Source organism: Lathyrus oleraceus, chromosome 5 (assembly GCF_024323335.1).
Source record: "Lathyrus oleraceus cultivar Zhongwan6 chromosome 5, CAAS_Psat_ZW6_1.0, whole genome shotgun sequence".
Taxonomy (NCBI): Eukaryota; Viridiplantae; Streptophyta; class Magnoliopsida; order Fabales; family Fabaceae; genus Lathyrus; species Lathyrus oleraceus.
The window spans coordinates 37671181-37688556 of record NC_066583.1 but is presented as its reverse complement, the minus strand read 5'-3'; positions in this window follow the sequence as shown (position 1 = coordinate 37688556).

The window sequence follows — 17376 nt, the reverse complement described above, 5'->3', positions numbered from 1 at the left end:
TGGCTATAACCAAATCAAGATGTCACCAGAAGATATGGAAAAGACAACTTTCATAACCCCATGGGGCACCTTCTGCTACAAGGTGATGCCGTTTGGTCTAAAAAATGCCGGAGCAACATATCAACGAGCAATGGTGACTCTGTTCCATGATATGATTCATCATGAAATCGAGGTTTATGTGGACGATATGATTGCCAAATCTCAGACAGAAGAAGAACATTTGTTGAATTTGCAGAAACTGTTTGAGCGTTTGAGGAAATTCAAACTGAGACTTAATCCGAATAAGTGCACTTTCGGGGTGAGATCGGGAAAATTGCTGGGTTTTATTGTTAGCGGAAAAGGGATTGAGGTGGATCCTGACAAAGTAAAAGCAATACAGGAAATGTCTGAGCCAAGAACAGAGAAGCAAGTCCGTAGTTTCTTAGGGAGGTTGAACTACATTGCAAGGTTCATCTCTCACCTAACAACCACGTGTGAGCCAATTTTCAAATTGCTGAGGAAGGATCAGGCTATCAGGTGGAATGAAGATTGTCAAAGGGCTTTCGAGAAGATAAAAGAGTATCTACAGAAACCTCCGATCCTTATACCTCCAGTTCCTGGGAGACCTCTGATAATGTACCTATCAGTGACCGAGAACTCGATGGGGTGTGTATTGGGACAGCATGACGAGTCTGGTCGAAAAGAGCATGCCATATACTACCTTAGCAAAAAGTTTACCGACTGTGAAATCAAATATTCGCAGCCTGAGAAAACTTGCTGTGCTTTGGCCTGGGTTGCTCGCCGACTGAGACAGTATATGTTGAACCATACTACCTTGTTGATTTCTAAGATGGATCCAGTGAAATACATCTTTGAGAAGTCGGCTCTCACCGGACGTGTTGCCCGTTGGCAGATGATTTTAACAGAGTATGATATTCAGTACACGTTACAGAAGGCCATCAAAGGGAGTATTCTGTCAGACTACCTTGCCGAGCAACCGATTGATGATTATGAGCCAATGAAGTTTGAATTCCCTGATGAAGACATCATGTTCCTCAAGATGAAAGACTGTGAAGAGCCAGTTGTTGAGGAGGGACCTGATCCAAACGAAAAGTGGACTTTGTTGTTTGATGGGGCTGTCAATGCTAGAGGTAGTGGAATTGGCGCTGTCATTACTACTCCGAAGGGTGCCCACATGCCTTTCACCGCTCGTTTGACTTTTGAGTGCACAAATAATGAAGCTGAGTACGAGGCCTGTATCTTGGGTATTGAGCAAGCCATTGATCTGAGAATCAAGACTCTGGACATCTTCGGAGATTCAGCTCTGGTGATCAATCAAGTGAATGGTGATTGGAATACTCTCCAGCCCACTCTGGTCCCCTACAGAGATTACACGAGAAGACTTTTGACTTTCTTCACAACGGTAAAATTGTATCATATACCTCGTGATGAGAACCAGATGGCAGACGCACTTGCTACTCTATCCTCCATGATCAAGGTAATTCGTTGGAACCATGCTCCCAGGATCGATGTGATGCGCCTTGACAGGGCCGCGTATGTGTTTGCTGCTGAACTGGTAGTCGATGACAAGCCCTGGTATCACGATATCAAGTGCTTTCTGAAGAATCAAGAGTACCCTGCAGGGGCATCCAACAATGACAGAAAGACTTTGAGAAGATTGGCAGGCAGTTTCTTCTTGAACAAAGACGATGTGCTGTATAAGAGGAACTTCGACATGGTTTTGCTCAGATGCGTGGACAGACACGAGGCGGACATGTTAATGCAGGAAGTTCATGAAGGTTCCTTCGGTACTCATGCCGGCGGACATGCAATGGCTAAGAAATTGTTGAGAGCGGGTTATTATTGGATGACCATGGAATCAGATTGTTTCAAGTATGCTCGGAAGTGTCATAAGTGCCAGATTTATGCTGATAAGGTGCATGTACCGCCGAATCCTCTGAATGTGATGTCTTCGCCGTGGCCGTTTGCCATGTGGGGTATTGACATGATTGGAAAGATTGAGCCGACTGCTTCCAATGGGCATCGCTTCATCCTTGTTGCGATCGACTATTTCACCAAGTGGGTCGAGGCAGCGTCGTTCGCGAATGTCACCAGACATGTGGTTGCCCGTTTCATCAAGAAAGAAATCATTTGTCGCTATGGGATTCCCGAAAGAATCATTACTGATAATGGTTCTAATCTCAACAACAAAATGATGAAGGAGTTGTGTCAGAACTTCAGCATTCAGCATCACAATTCTTCCCCTTACCGCCCTAAGATGAACGGCGCTGTTGAGGCGGCAAATAAGAACATAAAGAAGATTGTGCAGAAGATGGTCGTCACGTACAGAGATTGGCATGAGATGCTACCTTTCGCCTTGCATGGGTACCGTACTTCAGTACGTACATCGACCGGGGCAACCCCCTACTCCCTTGTGTATGGTATGGGAGCAGTCCTACCTGTTGAAGTGGAGATCCCTTCTCTAAGAGTCTTGTTGGATATCAAGCTAGACGAAGCTGAATGGATTCGGACAAGGTTCAATGAGTTGAGTCTTATCGAAGAGAAGCGAATGGCAGCCATTTGTCATGGGCAGTTATATCAGAGTCGGATGAAGAGAGCCTTTGATCAGAAAGTGCGTCCTCGTTGTTTCCAAGTCGGAGATTTAGTTTTGAAAAGGATCCTTCCTCCTCAGACAGATCGCAGGGGCAAGTGGACTCCTAACTATGATGGACCGTATATCGTCACCAAGGTTTTTGATGGTGGGGCTTTAATGCTTGCAACTATGGACACTCAGAACGCAGTCATTCGCTTAATCCCTAACTTTTGCCTGGATCGCCCTTTTCGGGTTTTCAATCCACCGGGATACCCATTTTTGCCTAAGTTGCCTTTTCAGGTTTTCAACTTACCGGGTGTACGATCTTTTCATTTTTAATCCCTAATTTTTGCCCGAACCTTTTCATTTTCTTGGTTCGTCGGGATGCCCATTTTTGTCGAGTTTTATGAGGGCTCACATGGCTTTCGCAGAGACACTCGCGTGGTTTCCCACTTTATTTGTGGGATACCCTCTGGAGTTTTATTCTGATTATTCGTGTTGACTGATTTCTTTTGACGGTCCAGCTGGAGACATTTCAGGGTTTCTTGCCCCTTTAACTGCTATAGCTTCAGATCTTTATCCGTGTGGTAATTTTTTCCCTTTCTCATACTTTATCGCTTTCTTAGCTGGAAGACCTCGATAGGAGGCAATGTTTGAGCCCCTTGGTGGCATTTTACTTTGAGATACATGTTTTGTGTTTTGTATTCATATCCCTGCAGGTAGCGCGGTTCCTTCGTCAAGGACTGCCTCTTTGCCCTCGAGCATCCCAAACCCTAAAACCCAAAGCAACACGTTTACTCCTTCTACTACAAGCGAGTAAGTCTCCAAAGGTCGAGCATCCGGTAGATTGCGTAGTAACGTTGTTCGTCCAAAACCCAATCCATAACCCCGTAGTTAGCCGAACTACGACTTGCTCTGATTCTCATTCTAGATGAGATACGTAGGCATAAGACGTGATGTCTTAGCGAGCACACATCCCCCAACCCATAGGTCAGCCGAGCTACGAAGACTCTGATTCTCATATTCAGATGAGATACGTATGCAGTGGATGCGACATCCGCGCGAGTCATTTTCATTTAACCCTTTTTTTTCTTTGGTAAAAAGCACAAGATAAACTCACACCCTTTAGACAAGAACTACAAAAGTGGATCCCGTAGAGTACTACGGATGCGTAGGGGTGCTAATACCTTCCCTTCGCATAACCGACTCCCGAACCCAAGATTTGGTTGCGAGATCCTGTCTTGTCCTTTCCTTTTTTTCAGGTTTACTTCGAGCGTTTCCTTTCCCTCCGTTGGGATGAATAACGCACGGTGGCGACTCTTCTGTCTTTTTCTTTCGCCGGTTGTTTTTTTCGCGCACTGTATTTTTCAGGTTGCGACATAGGCAAATTAAAATTCCAACCGAGCACAAATTCTGGAAAAATCATCAAAAAAATAGTAGACATCATAAGGAACAATATGCAAAAAATCTCATATGATTTGGATGAGTATTTATGGAGTTATGATTTTTTTAGTGAAGAGAAAAATTAAAAAAAAACATGAACAAGGTATGTGGAATGGCATGAAGAGCAATGAACTAAAATGCAAAGGCCTTTGGAAAAATGCTGTAGGCCAGGATCGAACCATGTGATATTTCAAATGGAAAAGCGCGCGCTACCAAAACAGGGTCGTTTAGACCAAACCCTAGCGTAACATGCATGCATGCAAAAGCCAGATCCGCGGGTAAAGCTCATGAATCCGCAGGAAAATTCGCAGCAAAGGCGATGAAGGTCATGGTAGATTCCGCAGGTAATTTCCAGCAAACAAGAACATGATGAAGATCTTCATGATCTTCATCAATAATTTTCCAGAAAAAAATCAAAGTCTCCAGAAACATGAATTAAGCATTGCATCACGTAGGTCTAACATCCAGCATCAAGAATCAACAATTAACATGTCCAAAAACATTATAACATGCATGAATCGAGCAAATCAAGAATCAACATGAAAACTTCAAATCATCGAATCTCAGTGGATATAGCAGGGAATCAAGTGAAATAAAGCTCAGAATCATCACACAAACGAGATCTACAACAATCATACAACAAAATTAAGAAAGGAGAGGATCGATTTCAACACCTCTTGTAGAGCAGTTTGCAATTCCACGAGTTCTAGGCCTTGTAGTGATCAAATCTTCCTTCAGCAAGCTTATGGAGTGTATTGGATGAGTTCTTGATGTTTAATTGAGCTTGAATCCACGAATTTTGCAATTCACCATTGATGATGTTCTTGCTTTGAACAGCTTCAAGATGCACGAATTCACCTGGATTTGGCTTGAATGTTGCTCAGTGATGATGTTAGATGAAGAATCAAACAAGAATTTGTGAATTGATATGAAAAAAAAAATGAGAGAAAAAATTGAGAGCAAAATTTTGAGATCTGAAAAAATGAATTGTGGTTAGGGTTTTTCTGTTATGATTTCACTTATATACTCCTAATTAACCAAACTTAATCATGATTAATCAATTGGTAATGAAAAATTAGTGAAAACAAAGTGTTTTGGACAATTTGCAAAAACACCTTATGCATGTGCATGGCAATGAACAGTGCACGTGATGTTGATCCAATTCACTTAAAAAAATCATTTTGGAGCTATTGGCAATTGTAGAATGTTCAAATGAATTACCAATTTTAAACTTTGAAAATTCCCTCCAAAATTCAAGATTTTTGCAAATGTTCATGAAATGAGAATTGATGCAATGTTATGCAAGAATATGAAATTATAGGTCATGACATGAAATTAGCAAAAAGAGCCATGTGATTTGGAGCAATGGTTGAGAAGTTATGCCCTTTTGAAGTTCAATCCACACTTGGCCATCTTTTGATCATATCTCTCCAAACACAAATGAGAAATTGATGTTCTTGGACTTTTTGGAAAGGTGAGAGCAAGATCTTCAACTTTCATATTGGACAAAATTTCATTTGAAGCATTTTTGGTCATGTAATCTTGAGGAGAAAACCTTTCCATTTTTGGCAATTCCAAATTACAGGTCACTTACTATTTTTGGAAAGTTTTCATCTGACCTCAAATTCTTCAATGTTGATGTTTGAAATGTCAAATGAGACTTGTATGGACATGAATGAGGCTTCTCTAACCATCTCCCACCTTCAAATCCATGATTGAATGCACAGTTGACCTATGTTGACTTTTCTAGGGTTTCAGTTGACTGAAGAATGCCTTGATGAGATTCAAGCCTCTACCACTTGGGATCTTGATTCAAAATGATATCATGGTTCATTTGAACTCTTGTGAATTCTCATGGTGCCCAAATTCTCAAGAATGGCCACCATCTATTGCTCAATGGCTGCCTTTGACTGTCTTGACCTAGTGTTGCTTCATCTGCAAGTAACAAGGTTAGATGACATATTTTTGTACTTTTGATTAGTAAACAAATGAAAAGCAATGATATACAAATGAAAAATATGCTTGGTGATCAAAAACCACTCTCAAAAGATGACCCACCCATAGGGAAGGAGGCAAGGTGCACAATGATCCTTGAGGCAATGATATGATATGGTATGATGTCATGAGGGATCTTAGGGACAAAATTGGGGTCTTACACTAAGTTGAAAACCCGAAAGGGCAACTTAGGCAAAAATGAGCGTCTCGGTGGATTGAGAACCTGAAAGGGCGATCCAGGCAAAAGTTAGAGACAGAAAAAAAATGAATGTATGTATCCCGCTAGATTGAGTACCTCACCCTGGGGCAATCTAGGCAAAAAAATAGGGATTTGGCAAGTAACTGCATCCTGACAAGACTTTGTTCTACAACTGTTATCCGTAAGAGATTCTCGCCCATTCATCATCAACCAAAGCTTCAAATACATCAGATTCAGAATTGGTGGAGAAATGGTCATTATGTTCAATGTAGCCCTTTTCCAATATATATCACCAATTTCAAATTTGTAAAGATCTATGGAGTCTTGCCATTTGCAGACTACCATTCCATCAAATAAACTTGAGCCTTTATCCAATTATTTGCACTCTTATTTGTTTCTATTCAACAAATGTTTTGCATGTTTTAATTGAAAAAAAATGTCATTGTTTTAAATAATCAAAATTTTCATAATTTGTTTTTAAACAAAGTGAACATTCACAATGACATAAGGATACTGGGAATGCCTTCAGTGCTCTCCCAAGGATGGTAAGATTCTTGACAGGGTAAGGTAGTTGTTCATATTCCTGGCATGTTGGTGTCCTCTTCCTCCTGAGCCTTTTGTGGTTTCTCCCCCTAGCAGAGTGTTGGAAAGATTTATTCCTCCCTCCTTCTTTTAGCAGAATAGTGATTCTTCCTCCTCGGAAGATGTGATTTCATTATTTGGGACAGTGTTTGATGACCTTTGGAAATTTCTGATTTGGTGGTTGTTCCCCACAGAGTTCCATGATCCCCTCTGATGATTTCCCCAGTAGAGTGTTTCCATGGCGGATTTTTGATGATCTTTGCCTCCAGTTGGAATGTTTTGCTCATTCCCCTGCGGAGATTTTTGTTATCCTGGCTTTCTCTCTTGAGATGTAGTACCGGATGTTTGTACTTGTTCGATGGACTTGTTGGTGTTAGAGATACCTGTTTGTCAGCTTTCATCATATATAAAACTATGCATGTGTGCATATAGTTTTCAAACATTCGGATATTCATATCGTATTCTTTGCCATATATCTTTGTTTGCGATCCCCTGCTAGTTGGTAATACATTTCCCCAAGCAGATGTCGGTGTCTGAACTCCCCATATAGAGTCCGCCCCTTAAGCAGAAAGTATTTATCTTTCCTTCCATATTCCCCACTGAGTCATATCCTCGTGGATGATGATTATTTCTGTTTCCATCCAACACATATATTGGGATGGGAATCTCCATTGAGTTATATCCTCACTGGATTGAGTCTTGATTCAGCTTACCTCTTTAGTTTGATCCTAGATTGGCTTCTTGTGACTGTTTCCTGCGCTTCCCTGTGGTACAAATGAATAATTGCTCAGTAATCAGTAATCATTCATCTTATCCCCGGCGGAGTCTGTGGTTTTCTACCCTTATACCGGTATTTGTAAACCCTATTTCATCCCCTTGCAGAGTTAACCTCTTTTTCATCCTAATCGATGACGGTTACCTTTCCGTGGTTTTCTACCCGGTATCCGGTAGATGTAATCCCCTCTTTGACGGTTATCATTATCCAATATTCGGTATTGATAAGTCCTTCACCCCCGGTGATATATCTCTTAGATGATTGCTCTTATCAAGCAGTTTATCCCCAACAAGTCATCTTTCATTTACCGATTGCCGGTAATGGTTGTTGCTCCCCTTGAATGGTCATCATTATATACCTAGTTTCAGTATCCTGATGCCTTTCTTTGACGGTCGATTTATCCTTTATTAACCCAGTAACCGGTTGTGGATAATCTTCCATGCGAGTATATTATCTACGTTCTGACGGTAATAGATAATATATCTCATGCACTCTTTGGTCGAAGCCTTTTGTTCTTCTCCAGTTGAGTAAGATTCGTATCCCTTTTTGGAATCGAATGTCCATCCTATAATCAAGTTTGCTTTTAGCCCTCTTTCGGATGATGAGTGTCTTGGGAATATTCCCAAACTCACGTTTTGGTTGGTCACCTATTATATGCCCAGTAACCGGTATCCTTGGTGTTCCTTCCTTCTGCTCCCTATTATGACCTTGTGTCCCCCTGCGGAGTCAGTTTTTTCCTGAGCCAAAGTTTACCTTTTTAGGTATACCTCAGATGATTTCGGATGTTTGATATCTCTCACCCTTGTACCGGTCTTAGATATTCATTCTTCCCAAGCTCGATGTTCTCTCACCTTTATACCGGTGTTCAGATCGCATGTCTCCTTGAACTTATTACCCAGTAATCGGTAGCACCCCATTTGTTATTTCCCCACCTGAGTCCGGATTTTATCCGAAGTATCCGTTATGGATAATTTTTGTTGTATTGGCATTATTCCCCAATACATGCATCTTCGAGTCAGCTCGAGTCTTTCCATGGATTTACTCCTTTTGGAATTCTGCTCCCCAAGCTTTGAGTCGTGACCTGCTCACGCAATGTATTCCTTTCTTATCCCCATGAGAGTCCCAGAGTCTCTGACCCATGGAGTAAATTACTCATATGGATTATCAGTTTCTCCTGATTTCTTTTCCTTCTTTGTGGACACATATCTCCCCAGAGTGTTACCTTTTGCATACATACATTTGCATCACGAGGTCTCTTAGGGACCAAAATTCGTCTCTCTGTTATTATTTAAGCCCATTCTACCTCGTCGAGACGAAGATTTTAACCTTCACTTCTCCGGCTAGAATGACCTTAAATAGGGGCATCTGTAAGACCCTAATTTTGTACCTAAGATCCCTCATGGCATCAAAACATTGCATTTGCATTGCCTCAAGGATCATAAGCATCTTGGTTCCCCTTAACTTTGGGTGGGACCTCTTGTGAGTGGTTTGAGATCACCAAGCATGTTTGAATTGTATATCATTGCTTTTCTTATTTTGTTTACTAACCAAAAGCACAAAAATATGTCACTAACATCTTTTGTTTGTAGCTTGAGCAATCACAAGGTCAAAAGCCTCTAGGAGATCATAAGTACAAAGATATGGCCAAGAGAAGATGAAAACAAGCATGGTAATGGTTCCCAAAGCTCTCGTCCATCAAATATGCCTCCCTAGCATCTCAATTCATCATTTTTTTATCAAAGCAAGTCAAAGAGTTTGAGGTTTGTTTCCAAAGGAAACCCTAATTCATCTGTGTACCACAATGCCTTGCTCTTGAAGCAACCTCAGCCCATGATCAAATACAATCAAGGTAAGTTCTCTCATTCATCATTTCATGCATATTTCAACTTATTTTAGTGTCCTCAATCATCAATTTATCAAGATATGAGTCTTGGACTTGAGAAGTTGATCAGTCAATTCATCTGACTATTTTGAAATATACTGAGACCTAACTTTTTATGTGTTGGTCAAATGGAGATGATCCCAAAAGCAAAAATGTTCTTAAGGACAATATGAACAACTTTTATGTTCATAAAAAATTTATTTGAAGCTTGGAAGGTCATCATCCATTCCAAGACATTATAGGTCATTTTGACTGAAACCCTAATTTTGGGTCAACTTCCCAAGAACATAACTCATTCATTTTTTATGATTTTTATGTGGGATAAAATGCATTGGAAAGCTTAAGATGTCTAATTCAAATTTTATGTTGAACAAAATTTCAAAATCTCAAAGGAAATACATGTGATAATGCAAAACATTATAGGTCACTTTGGACCAAATGCATTGAAAGGCAAAAAAGTCCAACTTCAAGTGCCCATAACTCTTTCATAAAAAATCCAAATGATGCAAAATTTAAGTCCATTTTGATCTTATTGAAAAGATATACAACTTTGATGTTGAAGGTCTTTTCATTTGAAGTTTGCATCATCAAAACAGAGGGGCTTGAACATTGGCCAAATCTGGAAACCTCACCTTTGCATGTTTTGCACCTTACACTTTAAACGCAAAATTCACTAATTTCCACACTTCAAATGGATTTTTGTCCAACATAACATTTGTTCCTTACATCAAGACCTTTCCAACCATTACTCACATGCTCATGTTTGGATTTGGCAAATGGCATTTTCGAAGAGGATAGGTTTTAGGCATAATTGTGCATAACATGTTGAAACTCATTACACAAGCCTATGCATTGCCAACTACACGTCCATTTCAGCTCAATTATACTTCAGATTGCATTTGGCATTGGATTTGGGTCTTCTACATGATCATGCAAGCCCATGCAATGCATATCCTCTTGCCATGCACACGGATTTTCCACCTCCTTGCATCAGCTTCCACTATAAATACACTTGCTTGCTTCACTTGAAATCATCCATGAATCAACCTGAAATGCTGCTGAACTGAAAACCAAACCTCTCACCAAAGGAACTATTTCATTTTCACTCAAATTTCTCAGATCTGAAATTCAACTAAATCTGGTTGAATTTCTAGATCTAAAGTTCCTAGACCTTCATCCTATAGTCCATTGTACTTCTGTTTGGCAAAAGGAAGCAAGGAAGCAAGCTCAGATCACCACAATTCAAAGGTTCTCTCCAACTTGTTTTTTCTTCGAAACTCACTATTTCTTGACCTATTTGCTTGGATATTGTGTTGGCTGAAGTCCTCTTCATAGAGACAATTGTTTTGAGTGCTCAATTGTTGAAATCCATAAAGTTCAGTATGAACACCATGATTTTCTCTCTCTGATTTCTCTCTCTATGAGGATCAAGAGGATAAACCGATGGTACAGGGATGATGTACATCACCCCAGCTTTCCAATGATGTATGGATCGTGTATTTTGGTTAAGCTTTTGAAATCTGCAATTTTGGCCGGAATCTTCATGCTCACCGGAGAAGACGGTGGCTCCGGTCACCGTCCCTTTGCCAGATGCATCGTGAGCCCTTAGATCTGATCTCCAGATTTAATCTCCATTGTCCAATGTTATGACTTTGTTTTAATGTTTGTGTGACGCATTGACTTGGATGTACCATGGAAGCGCGCATCTGGAGCGTTTGATCAGCCAAGTCAATTAATGAGGCTTGATCAGACGCTCCTGGTTTTTTTGATTTTCTGATTTAATTTCTTTTATTTCTTTTATTTTCAAAAATTCATATCTTCTTCATTTTTAATCCAAAAAATATGGGACCAATTGCATTCTTCTCCAAATAATTTCTAGTTTCTAATTTTGATTTTTAATATTTTTTATTTTGTCATTTGATATTTTTTGTGAATTTTCTCTTTTCTGGTTATTTTTAATTCATTTTAAATAGTTTTTGATATTCAAAAAATACAAAAATATTTTCCTAACCTATTTGAATGATGATGGATCTATGAAAAATATTCTCATCAATTCTTTAATTGATTTGAGATTTATTTGAGATTTTAGTTCAATTAGGTTATTTTTATTCATTTTTAATTGATTAAAAATAGTTTCCGACTTTTAAAAATGCTGAAATTTTTTGTCAAACCTTGTTTGACCTTGTTGAACTTGGGATAAATCACTTGGACCTTTCAAGGTTGATTTGAAGTGATTTTGAAGTTTGACCTTTCTTTTATTTTTAATTCAAGTTTATTTTGATATTAAAAATGCCAAAAATATTTTGCTTATTATTTGACCTCCAATCTTCATCCCATTTCTGGTTTCTCATGGTTTGACTTTGACTTCAAATGTCATTTGGTCAACACATATGGATTGGTACATTTTATTTCACCTTATGCACTTTATTCTTTCCATTTCCATTATTCATCTCTTTCTTCTTCTTCTTCTTTTTCTTTTTGATCAATGAGTTGAAGGTTGATAAGTTAGCATTGATTAGGGAGACTTAATCTTCCTTGATTCAAATCTAATTCATCTTGATCAATTGATCAAGTGAATGGCTTTGCATTAAGGATAGGTTGTTTCCTAAATCATGCAAAAGACTTAAACCAATACAAGATCAATTCTCTTCTTCTTTTTGGCATGGCAAGTTGTTGGAACTTGGTTCACTAATCAAGACTCCTAACTTGTGTTGTTGCCTACATTATTATTGACCGGCCTCAGATAGTTGTGACTTCTACATAAGTCCAATTACGATTGTTTAACATAGCGCTAAATTTGCCTTATGGTACACTAACTACTAACACTAACTATTAACCATTAACATTTACTTTTGCTCTTTACTTTTATGCAATTTACTATTATTGCACATATTATCCATTTATTTTTTCCTTTGCTCACTTGAGCACATGTTTATGTTAATGCAATTTGCCTTTTGCTCACTTGAGCACATAATTGTGTATATACTATTGTGTTTGTGTTTTGTTTGATTGTTGTGGACCAAATGCAAAAAATGGACAAAAGGACTTAGACTTTAGGACCTTCCCTATGCCAAATGGAGTTAAAGAGCAACTAGTCCTCATGCCTTTAGAGTGCTATAAATGTCAAAGAGCAACTAGGCCTCATGCCTTTAGAATGCTTAAAGCTTGAAGATGAACATTGAAAGGACCATATTCTAAACTCCCTCTTGTCCATTCTTTGATTTATAAATAGAACCTTTTGATGTGTGTGTTTCTTTGTGCTAGGGATTCCAACTTGATCCAAATTGGGGAACCATTGCCATGTGCTTCTAAGAGAGAGAGATTCAAGATACATTGAGGAACCTTCCAAGAGTTCATTTGATTGTTGATTGCTTGAGTTTATGCTTATGTGATTGCTTATTTCAAAGGGTGAGAGCTACTTGGATCATCCATATGATCTCAAGAGAGGAACTCATTTTGTTGTTTTGTTTCTTATCCCTCACCTTTTGCATTGCTTAGGATCTTAGCCATTCTTCTTCTTCCCTCCACTCTAACCCAAGTCAAAAAAATTTGTGCAAACATTTAACAATTGTTTTCAAACATTAGAAACCTAAGCCTTATGATTTTGATTTTCAAACTTTCTTTTCATAACACTTATTTTGAATTGAACTTCTAAGTCAACTTTGACAAAATTTTGTACATACTTTTCATTGGTAAATATAACCCATTCAAATGTCTTTTTGTGGTTTCAATGGCCACTCTCTTAATCAATTTTTTCATAACCTTTAGCCATTAGGTTTGAGTTATCCTTGAGGTAGATATAATACTCACCTATATCCTTAGTGATGGACAATGAGTCTTCCATGCTTATTATAGGGTTAACCCCTCACTAGCATGTTGAAGCTATCCTCACATGGTGGATTTGTGGTTTTAGGTTGAGTTTTCTCCCTTGGATAACAAAAGACCTTAAGGCTTTTTGACCAATCAATTCCCCAACTCATTTTGAGATTTTTACCCCGAACTACGAGGTTTTGATCCTAATCTTTTTAAGATGGTACGTAGGCAATGGGTTTATCCATCCAAACACAAAAATGTAAATAACTTGTATATTCTCTTCTCATCTCTTCAATCATGTTTGCACAAACAAATTTTTTTCACAAAAAAAACAACAACCTTACAACAAGTATGAAAAGGGCTCCCTCGGAGTACCTAGGATGTTTTGGGTGCCTAACACCTTCCCATTGCATAACCAACCCCCTACCCAGATCTCTGACTCTCTTTTACTAGTTTTTGATTCGATAAAACTTTTAGGTTTTTGTTCGCTTTCTAACCATTCCTTTGGATAAATAGAAGTGCGGTGGCGACTCGACTTGTATGATTTACCTTGGATTTAAACAATATCTCTAATGGTAACGAATACCCCGCTACAAGTACCAAAAGTATTGGCCTCTAGGGCTTACACCAACATACATGTGAGTCGTTGGATGAGTTTTCCAGATCTAATCGTGGCCATCGCTTGTTATGACTTTATTTAATGCGCTGTGTGATTCAGTTGACTTAGGTCCATGATGCGCGCGCATGCCACATCCTTTGGATGTGTCAGCTCAATTAATGAGACTGGATCCAACGCGCCAGATATTTTCCCATTTTCCATTTTCTGATTTTAATTTCTTTTATTTCCTTTTATTTCAAAAAATCATATCTCTCTCATTTTAATTCCAAAAAATATGGGACCAATTGAATTATTTCCCTTTTAATTTTTAGTTCCTAAAAATGATTTTTAATATTTTTTATTTTATCATTTGATATTTTTTATAAATCTTCTCTTTTCTGGTTATTTTTAATTCATTTTAAATAGTTTCCAATATTCAAAAAATACAAAAATATTTTCTTAACCTCTTTGAATGATTATGAGTCTATGAAAAATATTCTCATCAATTTATTAATTGATTTGAGATTTATTTGAGATTTTAGTTCAATTAGGTTATTTTTTTATTCATTTTTAATTGATTAAAAATAGTTTCTGGTTTTTAAAAATACTGAAATTTTTTGTCAAACTTTGTTTGACCTTGTTGAACTTAGGATGATCCATTTGGACTTTTCAAAGTTGTTTGAAATGGATTTGAAGTTTTACCTTTAATTGTTTATTTTAATTCAAGTATTATTTTAATTTTGAAAAATACCAAAAATATTTTATTTGTTTCTTGACCTTTAAGTTTCATTTTGCTTCTGTTTACTATTGTTTGACCTTGATCTCATTCATCTTTGGTCAATGTACTTTGCTTATTTCATTTGAATTCCATTAATGTACATTCTTATTCATCTTCTTCTTCATCTTTTTCTTTTTGATCAATGAGTTAAAGATTGGTGGTTAGCCTTGATATATGGGAGGCTTAACCTTCCTTGATTCAAATTTAATTCATCTTGATCATAGATCAAGTGAATGGCTTTGCATTAAGGATAGGTTGCTTCTTGATCAAGCAAAAAACCTAAATCAATACAAGATCATTCTTCTTTTCTTTTGGCATGGCAATTTGTAGGAGCTTGGCTTACTAGTCAAGGTCTTATAAATTGTGTTTGTTGCCTATATTTTTATTGACCGGCCTCAAATAGGTGTGACTACTACATTAGTCCACTTACGATTGCTTAACATAGCGCTAAATTGCCTTATGACACACTAACACTAACTATTGACCATTAACTTTTAATTCAAGTCATTTAATTCTTGCAATTTAATATTTTGTACATATTATTCATTTGCTTTTGCCCTTTGCTCACTTGAGCTCATGTTTATGTTAATGCAATTTGCCTTTTGCTCACTTGAGCACATAATTGTGTATATACTATTGTGCTTGTGTTTTGTTTTGATTGTTGTGAACCAAATGCAAATGGACAAAAGGACTTAGACTTTAGGACATTCCCTATGCAAAATGGAGTCAAAGAGCAACTAGGTCTCATGCCTTTAGAATGCTATAAAAGAAGAAATAATGTCAAAGAGCAACTAGGCCTCATGCCTTTAGAATGCTTAATCTTGAAGAGGACTTTGAAATGACCAATTTCTAAACTCCCTCTTGTTCATTCTTTGTTTGTATTATAGAACTTTTTGATGTGTGTATTCTTGTGCTAGGTATTCCAACTTGAGTCAAATAGAAGAACCATTGTCATGAGCATCCAAAGTGAGAGATACAAAAACCATTGGAAGTTTCCTAGGAGCTTGTTTGATTGTGTGCTTGATTGCTTGAGTATTTTCTTATTTGCTTGCTTATTCCAAAGGATGGGGGATACTTGGATCATCACTATGATCTCAAGAAGGGAACTCCATTGTGGTTTTATTTCTCTTCCTTCATCTTTGTATGTTTAGGACTTAGCCATTCTTCTTCTTCCCTCCACTCTAACCCAAGCCAAAAATTTTGTGCAAACATTAACATTTATTTTCAACATTAGAAACCTAAGCACTATGCTTTTGATTTTCAAACTTCTTTTCATAACACTTATTTTGAATTGAATCCTTAAGTCAACTTTGACCATACTTTATAAATACTTTTCATTGGTAAATACAACCCATTCAATTGTTTTTGTGGTTTCAATGGCCACTTCTTATCAAAGCTTTTCATAAACATTAGCTATTAGGTTTGAGTTATCCTTGAGGTTGATATAATACTCACCTATATCCTTAGTGAGTGACTATAAGACTTCCATGCTTATTATAGGGTTAACCCCTCACTAGCATGTTGAAGCTATCCTCACATGGTGGATTTGTGGTTTTAGGTTGAGTTTTCTCCCTTTGATAACAAAAGACCTTAAGGATTTTGAACCAATCAATTCACCAACTTGTTTTGAGATTTTTACCCCGAACTACGAGGTGTTGATCCTAATCTTTTTTAAGATGGTCCGTAGGCAGTGGGTTTATCCATTCAAACACAAAATTGTAAATAATTTGTACATTCTTCTCTCATCCCCCCAATCATGTTTGCACAAATAATTTTCACAAATACCAACCTACCTTGCAACAATTATGAAAGGGGATCCCTAGGAGTACCTAGGATATTTTGGGTGCTTAAAACCTTCTCATTGCATAACCAACCCCCTTACCCCGATCTCTGACATTTTTATTAGTTTTTGATTTGATAGAACTTCTCGGTTTTTGTTCGCTTTCTAATCTTTCCTTTGGATAAATAGAAGTGCGGTGGCGACTCGAATTGTATGATTTACTTTTGATTTAGTCAATAAATCTAAAGGTAACGAATATCCCGCTACAATTTCTACAAGATTACCATTTCAATTTGATTGAGAATACAATTCAATCTACTCACTCAATCAATGAATCAACTTCTTCTCCAAGTAAGTATCCTTTATCCTCTTTTATCTCTTACCATAATGTCCCTACTTTTAATACCAAATATATTCTCAATTTTTCATCTATTTCTAAACCTCATTCATATGAAGAGGCCATTTGTGATACAAATTGGAATCATGCCATTCAATATGAACTGACTGCACTAATAAAAACTAACACATGGAAATTGGTTACCTTGCCTGATCATAAGAAAATTATTCGATGTAGATGGGTGTTTAAGCTCAAGTTACATGCTAATGGCTTTGTAGAGAGATGTAAGGCAAGGTTAGTTGCCAAGGGCTTCACTCAAACTGAAGGACTTGGCTACCAAGACGCCTTCAGTCCAGTTATTAAGATGACAACCATCATGGTTTTTATGGCTATTGCAATCACTCAAAGACGCCTTGTTTCAACTTGATGTCAATACACCATTCATACATGGGGATCTCAATGAAGAGGTCTTGTTGCAACCTCCTTCTAATCTTGAGCTACCTCATCCCAACTTAGTATGCGAGCTTCAAATACCTCTTTATGGCTTGAAACAAGTGAGTAGGCAATGGAATACAAAGCTCACTACAACTTTGTTACATTCAGGGTACATTCAATCAGAATC